This window comes from Rhinatrema bivittatum, chromosome 4 (genome assembly GCF_901001135.1).
Source record: "Rhinatrema bivittatum chromosome 4, aRhiBiv1.1, whole genome shotgun sequence".
In the NCBI taxonomy this organism is placed as follows: domain Eukaryota; kingdom Metazoa; phylum Chordata; class Amphibia; order Gymnophiona; family Rhinatrematidae; genus Rhinatrema; species Rhinatrema bivittatum.
Genome location: NC_042618.1, coordinates 28,778,545 through 28,801,735, shown reverse-complemented (window position 1 = coordinate 28,801,735; position 23,191 = coordinate 28,778,545).

Below are 23,191 nucleotides of genomic sequence, written 5' to 3'. Positions count from 1 at the left end.
GTACCTGCTCCTGTCTCCCAGCCCTGTCCTAGCTCCTTCTCCTTCTCCCTCGGACGGATCTTCCTGGCTTTGACTTCGGACTGGACTTCACACATCTTGTTTGCCGCCTGCCCTAGACTTCAGACTGGACGTCACGCCTCTTGTTTGCCACCTGCCCTGGACTTCAGACTGGACTTCACTCATCTTGTTTGCCACCTGCCCTGGACTTTGGATTGGACCACACACCTCCTGCTCGCTGCCAGCCCAAGACTTCGGATCGTCTTATCAGAGCTTCATCACAGGGGCCCACCTAAGCCCAGCTGGTCCCCGGAACCCAAGGGGTCAACCTGCAGGGAACGGGCTTTGGTATTGGTGAAGCTTCTACCTTCGGCCCCTGTCGTCTGTCGGCCTCGCCTCCTGACGCTGGAAACCTACGGTGGGACTTCCGGCCAGGTGGTGACAATTCTGGCTCTGGCCAAGGGTCCACAATCTACATCGTGGTCATAACAGTAATAATCATTCAATTATTTTTATCAAAGCTGAGTTGAACCCACTTCTGCCAGTTCATTTCTTAAAGAAAATAACCTAACGTCTTTGACCCACCCTTGTGATCATGCTGAATAACAGTTTTTCATACAAGTGATCTATAGTAGTTTAGAATACTGTGTTTACTAGACGGTCCTCCCAATCTTTTGGTCTGAGAGTTTTTATGTAGATCTGAGGATAATGACTTGGTTGCCCTTTATGGACAGGTATCTCCCTGATGGAGAAATGGTTCAAAACCAGGTTGAATAAGGACATGCATCCATTCTGCAGTACATTAGTGGTGAAGGCATTAACATTGTCTAGTTTACACATTTTATCAATTTAGTGACATCTGCTAGCACCTATCGTAGGTCGAGGCAATGGGCATAGTGGGCATTGCGTAGACCATTGCACAGCTGATGAATATTGTGTAACCCAAGGATATCTCTGTCAAAGAAGAGTAGGATTTGAACATCAGAATCCAAAGGGAGGACATGTTTAGCTATATGCCTCAGATGGAGATGATGCCATGCTACTTCTGACATAGGAATTTCTTTCCTTTTGTTCAGTAACTGGTTGCATTCTAAGTGGTGATCTGATCTGCCATCTATGGCTTCTATCACAAATCCCTGTTCTATTCTTTCTGTTAAGTCTACGTTTTGAGCATATATGGGGAGTAGTCTTCTTGTATGTTAAATAAATAAAAGAAATCTGACTTTGTCAGAGACCTGTTGCTTTGATTGTCCATGATAACATACTTCTTTACTGACCTTGCAGGCTCTCCCTTGGAGTATTCAGTAGGGTAGGCATATGTTAGAACAGGACCTTCTATCATGGCACTCTCCACAAATTTCAGTGTATTTGAGTGTGACTTCAGATACTACTGTCTCTGATACACAGTTCTCCCTGCTGTACTTCAACATGGGGGCAGCAGCATTCTGGGAGTTGAGGTTTGCAGCATCTGGATGGAGGTCTATGACTTGTTTGTCACTATTATAACCTGTGCACTTATTAACTGCCTTACAGTCTTCAGAGAGGTGGTTTGTTGAAGAACAGCATCTGTAACACATTCCATACTCTTTGAGTAAATTTTTATGCTCTGTTAGAGTCTTTTCCCAAAACCACACCATTTCTTTAAAGGGTGAGGTTTCTTGTGTATAGGGCATTGGATGTCTGGGTCCTCTATTTTCCTATTTGTTGTGGAGAGGGGAACAGAAGGTACAGATGTAGTAGGTGACATCTCTGTTTTGTGTACAAATATGAGTTCTTCATGTTATTATCCCTTTTAGTTGATCTTCCTCTCTTAATGCAGCACTTCTAGCTTTGCATCTAGTTTGGCATTCCTGCATGTGACTGCTGCTGCTGCAGTAACCATGATGGTTTTCTGGTTTTCTGCCTCTAACTCAGCTTTCTTGCATGCAACATCAGTTGCAGTACATTCTTATTCTTCAGTTCTAGCTCTGGCTAGCTTTATAGCAGCTTCATGTTTACTGAAAGACACATATGTCTGTACAGGTTCTGCTTCTGTATATGCCCTAGTGGTGGCCACACTTGATGAAGATTGGTTCATTCAAACCTATTTCAGTGACCTTGAGCACCTTGAGAAGCATCTGGAAAGGTTGGAGGGAGTTTCTTTCAAACTTTCAGTTCTTTGTTGTGCTTGTGCAATAGTGTCATTTTCTAGATTAATGTCCTTGTACAGGTCTCTTTCTTCAAGGCTTCTCTGTGTATTAATTCTGGTTAAAAACATGAGGTATCTGTTTGCCTGAAGTTGATAGCACTTATAGCTGCACTTTAGTTAGTCTCTGGCTTGTTGAATTTCTTCTATACCTGAAGCACTAGCAAGCTATCTTCAGACTGTAATTCTTCCCATATTCTATTAATCTTCTCTAGGTACCCAGCCTTTTCAGACTCATAATTCTCTAAAGCTTTAATTATTAAAACTTGCTTTAGTGAACAAGCAGGAGCTGTGGCTGTGACTGAAGCCTCATTTGCATGTTCACTGAGCATAGCATTCTCTGATAAAGCAGCTTCTGCCATTGTGACATTAATAAACACACTGACAGGATCAGATTAAAGCTCTGAAAAGTCCAGAACTGATCTCAGGCTAATGATGCAATTATTATTGGGAGGGGGAGCTAGGATCTGAACCTTTGTTCCTTGACTGAGTAATGGACTTGCTCAGCTAAAAGATATTGGAGAGATGGAAATAGTAAACAATAGATGGTGCTCAAATTGGCAAAGGAAATCTTCTAAATATATATTCTTGAAAAGACCACACAGCCAGATCTTTGTTAAATCATCTGCTTGATAGCTCCTTTAGATTTTCAACATCTTTTCACTGCACTGCCCTTGGCATTCACTGTCTAGCTTGAGCCTTTAGACAGTTAGTTAAATATCTGCTCTAGCTGTAATATCAGATAAACTCAGTTATTGGTTACCTAAAACATTTATATACATGAAGAATAATTCAACACTCACAATAGATGAGCAGGTCCCAAAAGTAGTCAAACAGATTGATAAGTCTGATACATATGTAACATATTTTGTGAAAGTTGACAGTAGCTGTGGATTAATAGTACTTAAGACAGGAGAAAAGATGATGTTTCTCGAGCCTGAAAGAGAAGAGAACAAGCTGTTAGTCTGCCAAGAGCCTTCTTCCAACTGAAAGTCTCTGCAGAAAATAAGCTATCCTAGGCATTCCTTAGAGTAAAGTACCAATAGGAAGAGGCAAGAGAGCACAGACAGAGAGACAAAGCAAAACAGAATAAATCCAGTAAGAAGCTCAGAAACATTCAAACAATAACCAATCAGAAAAAAGCTCTACATTATGTAGAAAATCTAAGCTGTGCAATATCACAGAATGACAGTGAGTGACAGCATAATAAAGAAATATATAAATACACTTTGGAGGAAGAACACTATGAAAAGTATTTCAAAACACCCGTCTTCATAATCTTAAGTGGGACAATCACTTCTAAAGAATTCTGCAATTGCTGATTCCATACCATAGAAACAGAAATGATGGTAGAAAAGGACCAAATGGTCCATCCAGTCTGCCCAGCAAGCTTCCCATGGTAGTATCTGCTATGCCATGCAAGTTACTCCCATGTACCAGTTAGTGTTCCTTGACATGCTTTGCTTATGGACTTGGCCTTAGAAGCAGTCCTGTGTTTTTTCCCTAATGTTTACGCATCAGCACACCAGACTGTAAAAAGGTCATCGTTTATGTTGGTTGTCTCTGAATCCAAATTCCTCTTTCCCGCTAGCCCCCACCCTCCTCCATCAAAACAGAAGAGCAATGTTGCAGTTGCATCAAAAACATCAAGGCTTATTGGTTAAGGGTAGTAATCCCATGCCTTCTGTTCAGGGTAATAACTGCTGCTCTGTGCAGGTTACCCCCATGTTTATCAGTTCCCCAGACCGTAAAAGTCAGGGCCCTTGCTGATTGCTGTCTAAATCCAATTCCACTTTTCCCCCTGCCGATGAAGCAGAGAGCAACTATTTTTGCATTAGACTACCTCCCATACTCTCCTTCACCCAAGGAATTCAGATTTTAAAAAAATGAACAATATAATTGTCAGACTATGGCATGGAGGAAAGAGGCATGTCCTTAACAAATGGTCTGCCCGCTTCCCCTCCTCCATCTGGCTGAAAGACAAGAGATCCAGGGTATGATCAGCTTTGTGAGTGGCTCAGGTCACCTTTTGAACAAAACCCAGTAAAGATGTTAACAGTCAGTAGTGGTTAGTTTTAGACATTTTCTATATGCAGAAATTAGCCAATTTTCATTTAGAATTTAAAACACAAAAGTCTGGGGGGGGGTTCTTTTATTTCTAGCAGAAACGTGCATGTCATGTCTCTGAAGCAGGGAAGGACCAAAGAAGCAAACCAGAAGTTGGTCTATCGAAGCCAGAAGGTAAGTTGAGAACGAGACAGACCCTGTCACCTTAGATTGGAGATAGTTTATTCACACAATACTACAATGGTTAAAAGAGCCCAACTCTGGCCGAGTTTCGCACAACGGCTTATCAAGAATCAAAAGCTTCAAATGATTCTTTTTCAATCAATAGTTATTTTTGGAAGCAGCATCTGGTCAATGAAAAGAGTAGGCATTGAGTCATCACCGCAGGTTGTAGCTCCAATATGGCTCACTGTATGTTATTGTCTGTTATTCTACATTTATATACTTACAAGATTGTGATTTGGAGTCCCTCAAGAAGCAGTTTATTGTATGAAACACGGTCTGGGGACCGTGTAACCCTTTATGAATTTGGAATATCTATTGATACATCTGGACTATTATAAATAAAATCCCCTTTGAATCTAAAATTGAAGGACGTTTGAGATTCTCTCTGCCCTATTTTCCAATTTTTGATTATCTCGTGGTGTGGGCAGTCACCTTTGTTTACTTTATTGCATCTGGACACTGTTTCTGAAACACTAAAAAGTTGCTTTCTCCATTTGAAAACACCATTTGAAAAAATTAGACACTGGCACATGATAATGGTCAGAAAACAGAGTCAAGAGTATAAAATATAATCTCTTGACTTGCCCATTTGATGCCCTTTAATCTTAAAAGAAAGTTTGTTTTAAATATTTACTTCTTCAAAAATCTAAATCAAACTGTACCAATGTCTGATGAGTCTGATGAGCTGAAAGAAGAGGCATCTGCCAATGATTGAATGTGAATTAAATATTTTTTGTATCTAATAATTGTTTTGAGGATTTTTGCTCCTATTCTCCTTTTGTGAGTTAGCTTTTTTGTGTAAATAACTTGTCTCCTTTTTTTGATTTTTACAATTCAGAAACATGGTCATTCCTCATAAAACAACAATAAAATGAAGAACAATAAAATCATCAATCATAATAGTAAAACTATACAAAGAATATTTTACAACAGCTGACAAACAGAACATCCAATACTTAAAAACTCATTAAAACTTTTCGAAACACCAATAAAATATTTCAAAACAGCAGACACAAATAATTCCCAATAATTAAAACTAATAAGGATAAAAAAATATCCCCGTCATTCCATACCTGGTAACTTCTGATTTTTAGGTGCCCTGCTATTCATTCTCAGTCACACACATTCACACGTTCTCTCAAATGCTCAGTCACAGAAGCTCATTCTCTCTCTCACACGCTCAGTCACACGCACATGCACACGCACACACACACACTCGGTGCTCCATGCTCAGTCACACATTCACACATGCTCGTTATTAAGATGCTTAGTCACACACACACGCGCTCACTGCTCACATGCTCAGTCACATACACACACCCTCATTTGCATGCTCAGTCATACCCACACACACACTTGCTCTCTCACATGCTCAGTGTCACACACATACACACACACACACACTTGCTCTCACACATGCTCAGTCTCACACATACACACACACACACATACACACACACACACACTTGCTCTCTCACATGTTCAGTGTCACACACACACACACTCGCTCTCTCTCTCACATGCTCAGTGTCACACACATACACACACACACACACACACTTGCTTTCTCACATGCTCAGTATCACACACACACACACTCGCTCTCACACATGCTCAGTCTCACACATACACACACACACACACACTTGCTCTCTCACATGCTCAGTGTCACACACACACACACTCGCTCTCTCTCACACATGCTCAGTCTCACACATACACACACACACACACTTGCTCTCTCACATGCTCAGTGTCACACACACACACACACTCGCTCTCTCTCTCACATGCTCAGTGTCACATACATACACACACACACACACACACACTTGCTTTCTCACATGCTCAGTATCACACACACACACACTCGCTCTCTCTCACACATGCTCAGTCTCACCCATACACATTTTTTCTCACTATTTCCTCCCCTCCGGAAGCACAAGAAGCAGCAGATGCCGCTTCTTTCAGCTCATCAGACTTTCTTCTAGTCCAGCTGCTCCTTCTCCTCATTAGGTGGAGGGGTCGGGAAGACTGATAGTGCTTCTTTCTGCTAACTGGCCACACATCTCCTTCTGCTCCAGAAAACCGAGGAAGGCCAAGTCTTCATTTTACAGCCTGCCCCACACCGCACTGCTCCTTCTGTTCCTGCTTGGAAGTGGGGGAAGCCAATGATGCTTCTTACCAAGCCGCCCTGTGCTCCTCCTGCTCCTGGCTGCCAGAAGGTGGGGGAGCCGATGCTTCGATTTGCAGTGCTGCGCTGTTTTCCTGCTCGCGATTGGAGGGGGAAAGGCGATAATGATTCTTAGGGCCCTGTGCCAGAGTGACTCACATACCCAGGGGTCATGGAAGCCAATCGAGGACCACATCTAACTAAAACCACATTTAAGGAAAAAAAAAAAAAGCAATTGATTTCTGACTCACCCCCCTCTCCCCCAAGAAAAACCAGGCCTGAGAAGATTCTGAGCAGCCTAACAACATTTCACATTTTTTTCTTTCTGGGTTTAACTGAAATATTACTCGATTTATATCTGGTGTACATGCTAGGTACACAAATTAGTGTATTTTCTTTTCATTAAAGAAAAGAAAAATATGTCCTGCAACCACACACTCTTGAATTAATATTCGTGGTTCATTTTAGATTTTGGGAGAGACTGTCCTGTTACAGTATTATTAATAGTTCCCACCTTCTAACTATTCATTTCGCTTTTCCAATCTAGCACCTTGGAGCACACAAAAAACAAGGGGATAGAACGACAAAGGACTTAAATAAAGAACAATCCATAATGTACTTGAATATTTTTTACAATAATTCATCATCATTTAGTGCTTTGCATTTTAAAGCTCACATTTCCTGTGGTGATACCCTAACATATGAAACTCACTTGACTTCTGCAAACTGAAGCAAAAGCAGTGTACATTTGACTCTATGGTATTTCTCCCTCTGTTGGTCTGATGATTGGTTTACAACAGCTGGCCACCAAGAGTGCTCAAAGGATTTTGACAACTTGGACTTTGATGATTGCGAACACAGCTTGCAAAGACAAAATCAAGAGGCAGCTTCTGCCAGTGGAAAAACATACTCGGAGACTGTATGCCCTCAGACATAGGATAGTATGAAAAGATGTATTTTGCTGCTAATTAATTGCACAGGTGCATAGTGGGTTAACTTGAAAGAAGACCAGAAGCTCATCCAGTCCAACCTCCTTCCAATTGCCTAATAGGTCTCTCCCCAGAGTCACACCGAGTGCCCCATCAATCATGCAGGTTGGTGCTCTGCATGCCCCACCCTATTAAAGTTACAGGGGCATGCAGTGCAACAATCAGAATGATTTCTGGAGGGCTTCGGGCCACCAGTACCTGACATGAATTTTGGAACTGTAAGCTAGCGAAAAAAAAAGTTGATTTCTTAGTGCACCCTTGAATCTGGAGGCATAATTATTTTACCTGTTTCTGCACTGAGGGAGGTGAGGAAGGAAGGATGGATGCACCATATGTATTCCACTGCTGCAAACTCTTTATTACTGATTTGCTTTTACGTTTGCCCTAAACTATTTCATTTTCTGTATATTGACACTGTTGCAATTAGGTAGGTGCATCTGGCAGCACTTGCATATGTTAATCTCCTCGTGATTTCTTTAACAATGTGATCTCATTTACTGTGATGGGATAAAGTAGTAAAGAGCAGAAAATTAGCAATCAGGCTAGCTTAGATTGGCAGTTCCCATTAGTTCACCTAAAGAAGCTGCTTCTTTCTCTCAGAGGTAAAATCATTGTCTTGGAGTCACAGATCCCTGGCTAGAAATAAGACTACAATATTAGGGAAGGCAATAATAGACTTCTAATGCATGTGGCATTATAAGAAGTTGCTATCTCCTGAATCCAATAACCAACACATATGCCCATTTGTGCATGTTTTAGCCCCAGTGCTAGTTTGATCATTCTTTATTGACTCTTACTTTTCCTATACCATGGCTATGCAAATCTATTTATAATAACTGTTTCACTATGTTTAGGCATGGTCACATTGATATTGATAAGCTATGAGACTATCTAGTACCTGATTGCTGAAAGCTAGACTTAAAAAATGTGTCCTCTACCACTGACATCTGGGAACAGGTATTACTTGAGGCTGATGAAGATCTAACACCTCTAAAACTGCCACATCTTAGTTGCAGTAACAATGTCCCCTGGTTCACTCTTTCCTTGAGAACCTCTAAATGTTCCCTTCATCGGATTGAATGTCAATGACAAAAGACCCATTCTCTTACTGACCTTGACACATACAGAGTTGAGTTTGGTAAGTACAAGAAGTTAATTGAAAACTCAAAAAGGCATATTATGCATGGAAAATTCAAGCAGCTGGGAACAGCCCACGCAAATTGTTCATTATAGTAAGACACTTAACAGAGAACCTCAAGCCATCATCCAAAATGTCTGCTGTTACTTCCTACCCGAGCCATCGTGAGGAGGAGACTAAATTCTTTACCAACAAGGTTCTTGACTTATGCAAGAATTTTTTGCCGGAATATTCCACCTCCACTGATAATGCATTACCTGTGGAAATACGATGGGATAATCTCTCACTAATCTCAAATCAAGAGATTGTGCAGATCATAGGAAAGATGAATTGTTCACCCTGTTCTCTTAATGCATGTGCATCTGTCCTTTGAAAGGGCTTGTGCTATGATGATGGTGGTTATGTTACCAAAATAGTTAATCTGTGTCATTTGCTGAGAGTATTATGCTTCACACCTCAAAGCAGGTCCTTTGCACCTGCTTTACACCAAAGCAGGTGTTAGGCCTATTTTTAAAAGATCTTTATTAGAAACATAGAAAATGACAGCAGAAAAAGATCATATGGCCATCCAGTCTGCCCATCCGCCCAATTAATTTAACTTTATAATTCCCATCACCTCTTCAGAGATCCCTGTATTTATCCCAGGCTTTCTTGAATTCAGATACTGTTTTTGTCTCCACCACCTCCACTGGGAGGCTATTCCATGTATCCACCATCCTCTACGTAATGAAATATTTCCTAAGATTACTCCTGAGTCTACCCGCTTTCAACCCCCTCGTTCTAGACCCTCCTTTCTGTCGAATGCATGGAACCCTTTAAGATATTTGAATGTCTGTTATCATATCTCCCCTATCTCACCTTTCTTCCAGGGTGTGCATGTTTATATCCTTAAGTCTATCTCTATATGCTTTAGAATGAAAACCACTGACCATTTTAGTAGACACACTATGGACCAACTCTATCCTGTTTATTTCCTTTTGAAGGTGCGGTCTCCAGAATCGTACACAGTAGTCCAAGTGAGGTCTTTCCATGGACCTATATATCACCTCCCTTTTTCTGCTGACCATGCCTCTCCCTATGCAGCCAAGCACCTTTCTGGGTTTAACATCACTTTATCCACCTGTTTGGCCACCTTAAGATCATCAGATACAATCACCCTGAGATCCCACTCTTCCTTTGTGCTTAGAAGAATTTCACCTCCAATACTCTACCTTTACCTCGGGTTTTTACATGTTAAATGCATTACTCTGCATTTTTTAGTATCAATTCTTAGCTGCCAGACCTTAGATTATTCCTCGAGCTTCACTAGATCCCTCCTCCTGTTATCCACTCCTTCCTGGCTGTCCACCTTGTTACAGCAAAAAGACAAACCTTCAATTATGCCATTCACAAAAATATTGAAATGTACCGGTCCAAGGACTGATCCCTGAGGTACAGCACTAGTAACATCCCCCTCCTCAGAGAAAACTCCATTTACCACTTCCCTTCCTCGCCTCCCTCTTGTTTATGTCTGGGTGTTGTCCCACTCTTCTTTAGCCAAAGTAGTGTAAGCAGTAGTGCTTAGACAACTGAATGACTTTTTAGAGCACCATTCCATACTGCATTAACAGCAGTATGGTTTCCATAGGCCTCATAGTATGGAAACTTTGTTCATTTCAATCCTGGATACCATACATTGTTGCTTTAATGGTGCTCCTTGACATTACTGCTGCATTTTAAATTCTTGAGCATCAGATTCTGCTGTCTTGCCTAGACAGTATTAGCATAACCGAGAATATTTATCTGGGCGAGTACAGCAGATTTGGATTGGTTCAGCAGTCTCATTTTGGCAACCTATTACGTTTTGAGTGCCCCAAGGTAACATTGTTCAACATCTACCTCACCCCCTCTGTGTGTTGCATTCTTGGATCCTTGGGCTGAGGTAGGGTTGACACAACCTGCAGGGAAGAGCCCTGTAGGTCCCTACCATCAGCAGGCAGACCCGGACGAAGCAGAGGCTCAGCTGGAGCTTCGCCTTTAGCAGTCCAAGTTCCCCTCAGGTTGAGTCTATGATGAACCTCTCCGCCATCAAGGCAGCTGAGTTGGAGTAGATGGAGGTCAGGCGTATCCAGTGACAGGCAGTGGTCGGTGGCAGGAGGTGGTCAAGCGTATTCAGCGGCAGGCAGTGGTCAGTGGAAGGCAGAGATCACACATGTCCAAGATCAGACCAAGGTCAAACCAGGTATCCATCAGAAGGGAATGAAGGGACGGATATAGGTAGCACAGGAAGGTAAGAAGAACAAGTGGGCAATGAGAGAGACACTAGAGAACTGAAGACAAGGACGCTGGAACTGAAAAATTGAAGACAAGGACACTGAAGACAAGGCACTGGAAAGAAGACAAGACATGGTAGCATCTTGCATTACTTTAGAGTAGGTGGACCTGTTGCTGAGGCATCAAAGCAAAGCTGGTAGGAGTCTTTTATAAGCCATAGCATCTGATGTCATTTAAGGGCGCTGCAAGGCTTTTCTCGTCATAAGGCCCTTTCAGTTGAGCAGCGTCGGGCGCGCACGTCCCTAAAGGGGAGCGCCGGACAGGTGCAGGAGCGGTGGTGTGTGCCGCATGTCGGCGGCATCCAGCCTCCTGGGATCACTGGAGGCGTCCTGTCACATCCCAGCCAGGGCCCAGAGGGAAGAGTGGCGGTCCATGAGGGCAGCCCACAGAACGCCGATTGTAACACTGTGTAAATTATTATCTGGTCTAGGTGTAAATTATAAGTTATATGCAGATGAGAGCCAGTTTTTCATACCCATTTCATCATCCTAATCTGCAACTCTTGATCTCATGTAAATTGGCCTATCAGCAATTAAGCACTGGTTATTCTTTAACATATTTAACGTGGCAAAAACTGAGATGATTATTTGGAGTTGCTTTCCTCTTTCTAATGTATGCTCTGCTGTTTTTGAGGATTATACTATCCCTTCTGTGACACAAGTTCGAAATCTGGGTGTTATTCTGGATCCTAATCTATGTACTACCTATCAAATCTCTGATCCAGGCTGCCTTTTATAGACTTTGCCTGCTCTATGGATTAAAATCCTTTCTAAATATATCTGACTTTAATATAGTGCATCAGGCTCTCTTAATGGTCTTGATTATTACAATTCAGTATTTCTTGGGGTCCCAGCAACTGCTCTTCAAATCAGGCAAAATTTCACTGCACGTATCTTGCCAGATACAGATCTCCGGGAACATATTACCCCTGCACTATATTCCCTCCCTTGGCTACCGATCCAATGGAGGACTAAGTACAAAACAGCAATGTTAATGTACAAACTTCTGAGTACTGATTCATCCTCTTGTGCCCGTGCGATATTGAGTTAAATCTTATTATCTGCGTGGTGAGGGCTTCTAGAGCTTCCTGCTACTCATTACTCCCACCTAGCAGAGACACGCAAAGAGGCCTGGTTCTGAAACAGGCCCTGTATTTTGGATCGGTCTCCCAGACTATCTGCGGATGCTTGATGATACTCAATCCTTTCAAAACTCATTATAGACATTTCTACTTCAGCAGGAATGTACTCCAGGAGTGATTTTGTCCAGTCATGCAGGTATATTAGCCATGTTGTATGTGTTTGTATTTATTATTTTCTGATTTTATGGATGTTGTAGTATTCCCCGCTTTGAACACTGAATAAATGCGGGATACATTTTTTTTTTTAAATAATTATATATTTACATTTATAAAGCCCATTCTGAAGCTGCATTTTGCCCTGTGTAAAAACATTTTTTTGTTTTTTGTGCGCTGCTATAAGACCTGCAGCATTTGCAGGTTACAGTTTGCATCAGTGCTGCTTACACAAAGGTGTTCAGTGGCTATGCTCTGGGCAGAAGTGGTGGATGCCTACCTGCAAGCCATCAGATGTCTCCGAAAATAAGGGCACCCTTGCCCCCAAAAGGAAATAAACGGGAACATAGCAATGCAAACTAGAGAGCATTCTTGCAAAAAAAAAAAAAACAGACTATGAAGAAGGTTCTGTGGCAGTGAACTATGACTGTACTGTGGAATATAAACAGTTCTTTCATAATTTCTTCCACATGTTGGACACAGACCAGCCCCAAATCACCATCCGGGAATCAACCCTTCATGGCCCATCCGAGAGGTGGGCGAGTTTTTCTTCCTATGTGGACGCGTGGTCACCTGCCTTTCCCAGCACCACTGAGGGAATACGGCAGCACATCCCAAAGTTTTCCACCCAAGACCTCACCCCAAAAAATAAAAATAAATCCAAGGGCTTTAAATGCTAAATAAAAATGTTTTATTTCATAGTTCTAATAGTGAAAATTCCATACTGTAGGGCCCATGCAATAAACTTTAATGTACATGTTAAGGTTCTCTTGTGCATGCTAAACAAATAGTGAGCGATGCAATAAAGCCTTAAAATTCACATTAAAGGGGTCCTAGAAGACATTAACATGAGCATGCAAAAAATTAGTGAACATGCAAATGAAGGAACACCATATGCAAATGAGAGCTTACTGAGTGCTCAGTTAATAACATGGTATATGCATTCTATTTACCGAGCCCTTGCTAACTGGTCACTAATACCTGCTAAGACCCAGTGTTGTCTTGCTAATGTGAGCATGTCACTTACCGGGGAGGGGGCGGGGAAACAGACAGAATGATCACGTTAAATTAATCGTGCTTTTGAGAGGGCTCAGCTAACTGGGAAGGGAAACCTGAAAAATGAAGGCTAGGGACAGGAGATGATGCTGTGCAGCTTTACCTATAGGCCTTTGGGGGATAAATACATTTGGGCACACCTAAGAACATAAGAACATAAGAAATTGCCATGCTAGGTCAGACCAAAGGTCCATCAAGCCCAGCATCCTGTTTCCAACAGAGACCAAACCTCTCTTTGCCAAACTAAAAAACAGCCTTGCACACTTTTTTTTTTTTTTTTTTTAGAGAATTCATATCATAAATATGTATTTTCAAGAAAAAAGGTGACACATCACAGATCTCTTCAAGCATTGCTCCACAACCTTCAATGTAAAAGGCACGGAGGGTTTGATATTGGTGTAGGAATGGACAGACCCCCGAGATACTGGCATGGTTTTCAGGATCACTGCCATCCATGTTGTGTCTAACCTGGCCACTTAACGCTACAGGAACTCAGACTTCATTCTGAAGTGAACAGTAGTGTTTTGGGGAGGGGGGTCCCAGCCCTGTCTCTGGCTAGCACAAAAGCTGGGGCTCCCCCCCCCAGGGACAAGTGATTAGCCAGTGGGCCTCCCTACTTACCCCCCCCCCCCCCCACACACACAAATCCTTCTCCCACCCCCTTCTTCAATGTGAAAAGAAAATGTTCACAGGGTACCGAAAAGACAGATCAGGCCTGGCGGAGAGAGAGGAAATGATGGAGAGAGGGAGGTAACAGAGGAGACCCACTTCAGCACTTCAACAATAAATCTGCCTTTCTTTTAAAGAAGCCAAATGTATTTTTAAGCAAGGTTACCAAAGGGCAAAGGTCTTTGCTGTCATTGACGTTGTTCCTGTGACTGTAGACACCTGTGCTTGAAGAGGAAGAGCAGTCTGAGCCTCGGAAGCTTTTCCGAGCTCAGCAGTTTATTGTAACGTGAGCGCAGCGCTCCTGTCTGTGAATTCTGAAACATGGCCGACTCTTGTGGTGCAGCCATTATGGTACATACGCCACCGGGTGGTGGTAGAGGGGGGAAATGGTCATATGCCGGTGACCTTCTGAATCAAGGCAGCAAGATTCCTCCCTGGGCCTCCCCCATGTACACTCCCTTCTCTTCCCAAAAATGCTCTTTCAAATTCTTACTGACAAGAGATGGTTCTAAACCCCCAGTTATGTCTATTTTCTCTTCTTCTGGAACTCGCTGCTCTCCCTCTCACCTGCAGTGTACTAGCTCTCCCACTTCTACCCTCTGCACATATAAGCAACCCACATGTACCAGGCTTCGCTGTCCACCCCTTGGAAGCTAGCAGGAGGAGTCAAGAGGAAAGAGAACTGAGCATGCTCATTTTAGTGTGCTCAGCCTACTTAGCATGCCCTAGATAAGTAACATGGTATTTCTGACAATTTTTTTTACCATGAGAACGCTAAATCGTTTTGCATCACTTGTTAAGTGGCTTTGTAACATGCCCATTAACATGTTTGTGGGCCCACACTAAAATTGGTTTTGCATGAGGTTTATTGCATAAGGCCCTATGTGTTCCTTGCCATTCTTATTTGCAAACTGCTCTCTTTTTTCTCTCTGCTATTTATTCTTGATATTCATGACTGGTGCAATGCAGCTAACAGTGCTTAATGACCTCTGTAATCGGTAATGCAGTGTTCTGGACTTGACTCTTTATTTTTCTTGGTTCTTTCTTCATTGCTCAAAAATCTGTACTAGCACCAACAGAAGATCTGGAAACAGAAATTCAAGCATCCACACTGACGGTCCCAGAAGCGCCATTGTTAGCAGATTGTACTAATGAAGGTCTCTTTTTGTTGTAAAAACAAATAAGAGATAGGAATAAAACCAACAGCAAAGAAGGTGATATGATCAATAATATAGATACAAAATGCAAAAGGTGTCCCTCATTTTTTTTTTATTTTAAACAAATATTAAAGGTCTTGGTATCAGCTAATAATACTGCTCAAGGCTTAATCCACAGTCTCTCGCCTGCAATGGGCTGCAAACTGTATCTTGTAAAAGCACTAAAAATCACATCATCTGCCAAATCCAACCAATTTTGCTTTATTCCTAGAACCAGATTGTGTCAACTATTTTATTTTGTTTATTTTATTGATTAAAATAATTGTGAAGGCACTTGCTCAGATGAGCTATGTCCAAATCATTTAACAAAACCCTAAAGAAATTCTATAAAAAAAATAATTTATTTTTTTTTACTTAACTGGCCGTGAGCCTGCTGATTTCCCCAGGCAACTTCTATTACAGAAAGAAACTGCCAGTGCTTCCTCTTCATGAAGTACCCAACATTGACAATGTTTCAGCACTAAAACACCTTCCTCAGAGGTCCAGTGTACATGCTGGTCACCACAGACTCTGCATAGCTATTCTTCAAAATGGCAGCATGCTAAGCCTTGAGCACTACTAACAGCTGATACCAAGTCCTATAATATTAGTTTAAAATTACAAAAAAGAAAAAGAATTAGGGATATCTTTTGCATTTGTTTGCTATTTTCCCTGGGGATCACAGGTATCTTGTTCCTTTTTTCATTCAATAATCTAGATGGACAAGTTTAAAGTCAGTGGTGGCTGGCAAGTCAAAAAGCAAATAGTGCAATAAACTCTGTTTTCATTGCTTCCCTCTCTATTTGCCCTCTCCCCCTATCACCACCACCCTATATCTTTCTCCACTCTTCCTCTTTCCATTGCCCTCTCCCTGGAACCTTCCACCTCCCCTCCATCATCCCCTGCCATCATCTTCCTCTGTTACCATTTTCTGTCTCTGGTCTTTTATTTTTGGTGGTGCAATCACACTATTGCCTCTACACACAACCCACTACTGTTTTTTGTCAAAGAATGCATGAAGGGAAGTAGAGCTGTAATCTGTGGAAAGAGAATCAAACCCTTTTGTCATATAGATGAGAGCAGCTTTGGTGGTCAACCCTCAACTATAGTCAAACTAGAGATGGCTCAAGAGGTTGTTGACGCTATTTATTGGAATCTCAATTCTGCAAAATTCTTGAGCTATAGTAATGACTGGCGATCTGAAAAAAATGTACCTTCATATTATTTTCTCATACTGCTTAAATGATTCTCAGACCAACTCAAGAAAGAGTCAGTTTGGTCCTTTGTGCATGTCTTCCACAGCTCTGAATTTCACAGACTAAAACCCAAGACAATTAAAGTAGTAAAGAAAGTCACTATTTGTGGCAGGAATAAAGGCACAGATTTTATTGTGGCTTTATTGACAGATTTTTTAACTTAGATAGAAATTAGAATAACATGATTCATAACATTCTCGCAAACAAACCACATCTAGGGGGGCCTTGACCTTCTGGTTGCGTCATGCGGAAGTCCTGAAAATAAGCCTATGAATGACCATATTTTGTCTTTGGAAACAGGAATTCTTCACAAATTACCCCAAATCTTCATTGCAAACTTGTTGTTGACCATGGTTCACCCTTCCTACCAAACTCTATGACTAAGAAGCATGTTTCCAGGAAGAATGGAATGCGAAAACTAGTAATCAGCTGGTTCCTTTACAGCGAAAGTATTCCAATAACATCCTTAGGTTCCATCAGAACTGCTTTACAACTAGTAATTTAGAAACAGACTAATTTACCATAACAAAAGTCATTTAAGAGCAGGCCTGTTTATTGTACTCTCCAGCTAGTTAGTAGAGTATATCAGATACTGAAACAATAAGCAGCTTTTACTAAATGGTTTCTTTGATTACGGTGGTGACAATGAAACAAAATGAGGGCAGGTGCTAGCAGGAGGCCCATCTGCTGGGGCTGCCACAGTGACCCCTGCCGGCTGAAGGCGCATTGAGCAGGGCGACGAGTCGGATTAGCCCTCCCCCCCCCCCCCCCCCCCCCCCCGCCGAGGCCCTCCTGGCCAGCCAGCGCATATTTATCACCCGAGTAGCCACATGGAGATGGAGAGCGAACAAGGAGGCAAAAATGAGGGATAAAAGATTTTATTTTCTTTTTTTTTTTTCCTCAAATGGCTTGATGCATGCCTTGTATCAGAGGAATACATTTTCCTATTACAAGTGCTCCATAGCACAGGAATTATGAATAGCATATATTATGTGGTCAAAAGCTTTGACACACACATGTGCAGTGCAAGCAGGAGTAAATCATTGTGGGCAAGGAACCTAAAGCATTAATATTAAAGAAAGAGAGAGAGAGAATTTCTCTTTCAAAAAAAAGCCCTGCTTGTGATTAGCAAAGGAATTGACTACTGGTTTGAGAAATACATTTTGAAACGCCCGAGCATCTACTGTGCCCTGCCTGCTGGAGGGCTGGGAGAATCAATAACCTCTGATGCTTATACACAACAGTATCGGCAAACAAAAATGTGTCGATGGGAGGGGGAGGGGAGCTATCGAAAACGGCGTTTGCTTTTCCTCCGAGCCGGCGCGCCTTTCTCGTGCCTGAATGCTGCCTTGTGATCTCTACATAACCTTTGAAACGCGAGTGCATATTTCACTCCGCCAGGCTGGCACGACCATTTTTTTTTTTTTTTATTTTGTGTGTGTGTGTCACTCCAATTTCATTTGCAGTGCGACGTGGGGACTGCGGGCTCAGCAGTCACTGGAGTCTGAAGCGACTCCTGGGACCTCCGTACTGTTCTATATGCAAATGGCCCTGCACCTGGGCAGCAAAGCGGGGCCTGCCGACAGTTTAGTTATGCAAATCTGATTGATCGAGAGCATATTGCAGAAGAACACACGCAGGCCTGAGACACTGGCAGCTATATTTCAACTGGCTAAATTCCCGAGGAAGGGGGGGGGGGGGAGGCTGGAGGAAAAAAAAAAAAATGAAATGGCAAAACATTTTGATGCATATTCCTTTCAACCCCTGGAGTGCAATAGTGTTTACTTCGCTACGTGTTCGACACTTTGCTTAGATGTTTGTTAATGCACTTTCTTGTGTTATTGCTGAATTAACAGAAGGCTTGTATATTGCTGTTGCAAAAAAAAAAAAGATGGAGTTGCCGTGATGTCACGGCCCAAAAGGTCTGTCAGTTTATTTGAAATAATTCCCCTGGCAAAAAAAAAAAAAGGGGGGGGGGCGGGTTTTACCGCTGCGGTGTTAAAATCTAATTAGGTTTTTACAGCATTGGAAAGTCCACGCGCAGGAAGCTCATGACGCGGGGGGGGGGGGGGGGGGGGGGGGGGGGGGGGCTACTCCGAATTTTATTCTGCTAGGGAGGGCTCGGAAAACATGAGAGGGTCCAGATCCTCGTCTCTTAGTTCTCTTATCTGTTCATCCGAATACATATTGAAAAAAACAAAACAAAAAAAGTGGAGGGGGGAGAGAACGGTATCACAGTAAAAAAAAAAAAAAGGGTAATGCAATAAAACTGGGTCAGCTTAGAATAAAAGAAATCCTTTTACTTTCATGCTATATGTGCTGTACATAGGAAGCGAAAAGCTTCAGACACTTGCTTTATTTGCCTGATTGAAAATAGCTTATAAATAAAAATCTCCCCCCAGCATTAGAAAGGAAGAAGTGGTTGGTAGGTTTGATAGGCACTCCTGGAAGCCCCCAGTCCTGGACGGCTGGTACCGGTGTCTCGGCATCCGCACATCCCCTGATAGCCCGCTGCCCTCCTGGCTGGCCACAGCTTCTTAATATTTCCCTTCCTGATAAGCAAACATACTTAGCAGTGTTAAATAAAATAAATGTCAGGAGTCACATTGTATAAGAAAGGACTTTTCTCTCAGTCTGATAGGGAGTTGGCACTTTTTGATCCCAGAAAAACAATGCAAGGTTGTACGATGGTCGGGAGAAAACACATTTGTCATGTCACAAACACAGGCTGAAATGCCCCAAATGAACCTGACACATGCACCAAAAGGGTAAAAAAGAAAAAAACCTGTTTTCACGATGTGAAATTACAGCGCAGATTATAAAATTATGCAAATGCTATCCTAGCCCAGTTCAGGTCTGTTAAAATTGGGGGGTTTTTTACTATATAACTTTGTCCAAAATACCAGGAAGGTCATAGAGAACAGATTATGTGGCAGCGTTTCAGCTGGCTCTTGATTGTTGTAAACCTTGTCCATGTATGTGGTGGTAGAGAGAGCACAGAGCCTTTGTCTGTCTGTTCTCCAAAACTTAAAAAAAAAAAAGAAAAACGTCTATCTGACAGGCAAAGCTTAGCCAGAGGGTCAAAAAATGAAGATCCTGGGAAAGGTCAACTTTAATCTCTAGCCACGATGCCCCAGTGCATCCCTCACAACAGCTGACTAACAAAAGGGGCTCAGCGCTGTGACTGACAGAATTCTTAATTGTATCCACTCATTCATGACAATTTGATTAAAATATTACGCCAAAGTCTCGCCCCCTGTTTGCTTCGATCCTCCAAATCTAATTTTGAATTTTCAGAAAGGAGATTACCTCCACAAGCATGACTGGGATGCTATTAACTTCTACTTAATCTTTATTACTGATGTGATTTTAACATATGTATAGCTTCGTCTCACTCCCGTTGCTTTCTCTCTAAAGTAACGTCTTAGGCAATATACAAGTGGCGGACATTAATTTGCACTTTGATATTCTGTCATACCAATGCTTATGCTTTCGTACGGAAACTTAAAAAAGATGCACTGTCTTAATAGCGTGGCCTAATTAGACTGCATAAAATAAGCTGCTCGGCGTTATGGCTTCTCGGCGTCACCCCCCTCTCTTCTCTTCATCACGCAATTTTCCCTGGACTGACAACAATTAGCAGAATCCCAGAGAGTGTCAATATAGCACGGTTATTTGATAACGCACCGTAATGCGCCGTTAAGTCGGGCTCCCCGATTCCTCCGCTGGCTGAAAATATTTCCAGGGAGGTTTAACCTCAATTTGAGAAAGTGGCGCCCAGTCATTCCTCGCCCCTGTAAAGTCCGCCTTCCTTCACAGGAGAGAGAGAGAGATATCTGGAGCTCTGCCTTGGGGGGGGGGAGGGGGAGTATATTAGGAACACATGAACGTAATTAGTATTAAATAATTGATATTGGAATATTCATTATTGTTAAATTTGTGACAGGGTGGCTGCATGGCATGGAGGGGAGAAAATCGGTTGGCAGCAGGTTGCCACTGCAAGTTGTTATTACACGGCCGACCGTCTTGCCAGGGATGCTTGCAGAAAATAATAATAATAATAATAATAATAATAATAAAAACGTATAGATAAATATTTCCAGAGAATTCCTATTAGATCTTTATTTTTAATAACAGTGATAATAACCTTCCCCCCCCACTGGCTTTTACAGTTCAATAATGCTCCAGTAGGGCTAAAGGGGGCCTCTGTTTTGCCTCGGGGTCTCAGTTTTGCCTCGGGCCCTCAGCTCATTCTGCCAGGCCGTTTTCTCACAGGAGCCCAGGAGGGCAGGAGTGCTTAAGTATTTAAAATAAGCATTGAAGCCTAATAACAGAGTCCTGGGCACGGCAAAAAAAAAAAGAGGGCAAGAGAGACACTTTATGAAAAACCGAAGGGCTGATAATCTCCCCTTCGCACTTCTGTTTTTGATTTTTTTTTTTTTCCTGCTTGAAACAGCCTGCCCAAGTTTTGCGGGCTTTATCTGCTGTTATATTCTCTGCTTCTATAAATAAACTAGGATGATTTATACAAACCTCATAAATAAATTGACGCAGGGAAAGGGTATGGCTGCCAAGAGCACTATTCTATTGCTTCCAAGGCTTGGGGGTTTAGTGGTGAAACTAGAAGCACAATACAAGCACATTGGGTCTGAGGTAATACAGGGTTTTGTCTACAGTGCTGCCTACCTCTAGCAGCGCTACAGAAATGATTAGCAGTAGTAGTCGTTGGGAAAAATGCTTCAAATGATTGACCTACTGGAGGGTAATAAATGGCCTATAATGGAACCAAAGTCACTTACACAGCAACCTTTGGTTTCCTTATCTGACTGAAAAAGACAGAACAATGAGTTACTGTTGCCTCACACTGTAAACCTTTCTTTTTGAAAATAAACCATATTTTCCCTTTTATGATTGCGTTCAGGAGCCGGCTCGGCTCTCCATGCTCTGACAGTTCTGCCTATTCATTTCTCTGTAGTGAGGTGAGCGAGTGCCACGTTGAGAGATTTTCAGAGCTAGAAGAGTCTCTCTGGGCCAGGCACACTAAGCTGTCTTACACCCCATCGATGTGAAATGGGGAAAGCACCTTTCAGTGCATCTTTACCACTCCTTACCGTACTAAACAGCCATTTATGTCGAGAAGACAGATAAGCTGAGCACTGACTTTGTGAGGGACGGGTGGTTAGGGGGGGAAAGAGGCTGCCGCCAGCGCAGAAGTTGTATTTTATGCCATTTTGGTATGGCGCACGAGGAAGGCATTGTTATATTAAATCCCACTCACACAGGTTCACCTGATCTTCTGAGATATGAGCTCTAGAAAGCAGGTGAAATCCTGGTGACAGCTGTACAGCACCGGATCTTTTATTGGTGTTGATTCCACATCATTACTGGTTTTTAACTAAACATCTCAATATGGTCTTGTAAGGTGGTTGCCAGCCAGGTGCCAATAAATACCGTAGCCCTTTAGACTTTTTTTTTTTGTGACAAATTATCTAATTTCCAGATTTACATGGGCACTGATTTGTCCATGGTCTGATTTGAACTGCTTGATAAAGATGCAACCTATGTTATCTTTGCAATGTGCTTTTCCCTTAATAAATATATAATGTTACCTGCGCCCATTTTTTTTTTCCTATGCCAAAGAATATTAAAAAGTGACTACTAATATGAGGGATTTTGACATGTAGGAGCAAAACTATAGGGCTAAGGGGCCTATGCACTAAAGGTTTTTTTTCCCATTTTCTGTCTATAGGAAAACTGTTTAGTGCATGGAGCCATAATTTAACTCGAAGGCCATGCAGAGCAGTAAGTAAAAAAAAAACTGTTGGGTCCTTTAATTTACAAAAGGAATCTCAGTATTTTAAATGAGCCAATATCATCAAGAACTTCAGCTGACGTTGCAATGGTCATTATGGGAAGGCAGATATTGGGTGAGAGAGGAGGAGTTGTACCTCTACCAAAAGTAAACAATCTCCACTAGGAAAGCTGTTCAGAATGAGCTCAGTGCTACCCTCGAAGGAATGCATCGTCATGATCTTCTCTCGTCCTTCTGGGAGATATCAGTGCCCTTCCCCCTACCCCTCACCCCTCCACACATGCACATTGCAATAGTGGGAGAAATTAAGGCACTTAAGCCAGTGTCACTCGGCAAGACCATCAACACGTGCAAAAGATGGTTGCAGCTCTCTTCCTTTCAGAGCTTATGATGGTTGATATAAGCAGCATTTAATGGAGCCATTAGTCATCGGTATATATAACTTAAACAATTAAAATGTGCCATTACAATGTCTATTCACGGTTAAAAGAAACCTAAGGAATACAACACGTAGCAACAGTTCAGAGACATTGGCTGTTTCTTGATAACAATTACGTGACATATTCCTTCATCTTCTGAGGGTTCCGCAATTTACAATTTAGCCAATAAAAATGTGATTCTTCACTGGTATTGTGCTATGAGACACTTGGTGACCCAATGATAGTGTAAACTACCATTGACAGGTTTTCAGATCAATTCTACAAGTCTGACTGCAGGAATATTGGCTAGAACAAACCCCATTATAGAAATAGAGAACATAGACGGCAGATAGGGACCATAAGAGGCCCATCCAGTCTGCCCAGCTTAATTCCTGATATATG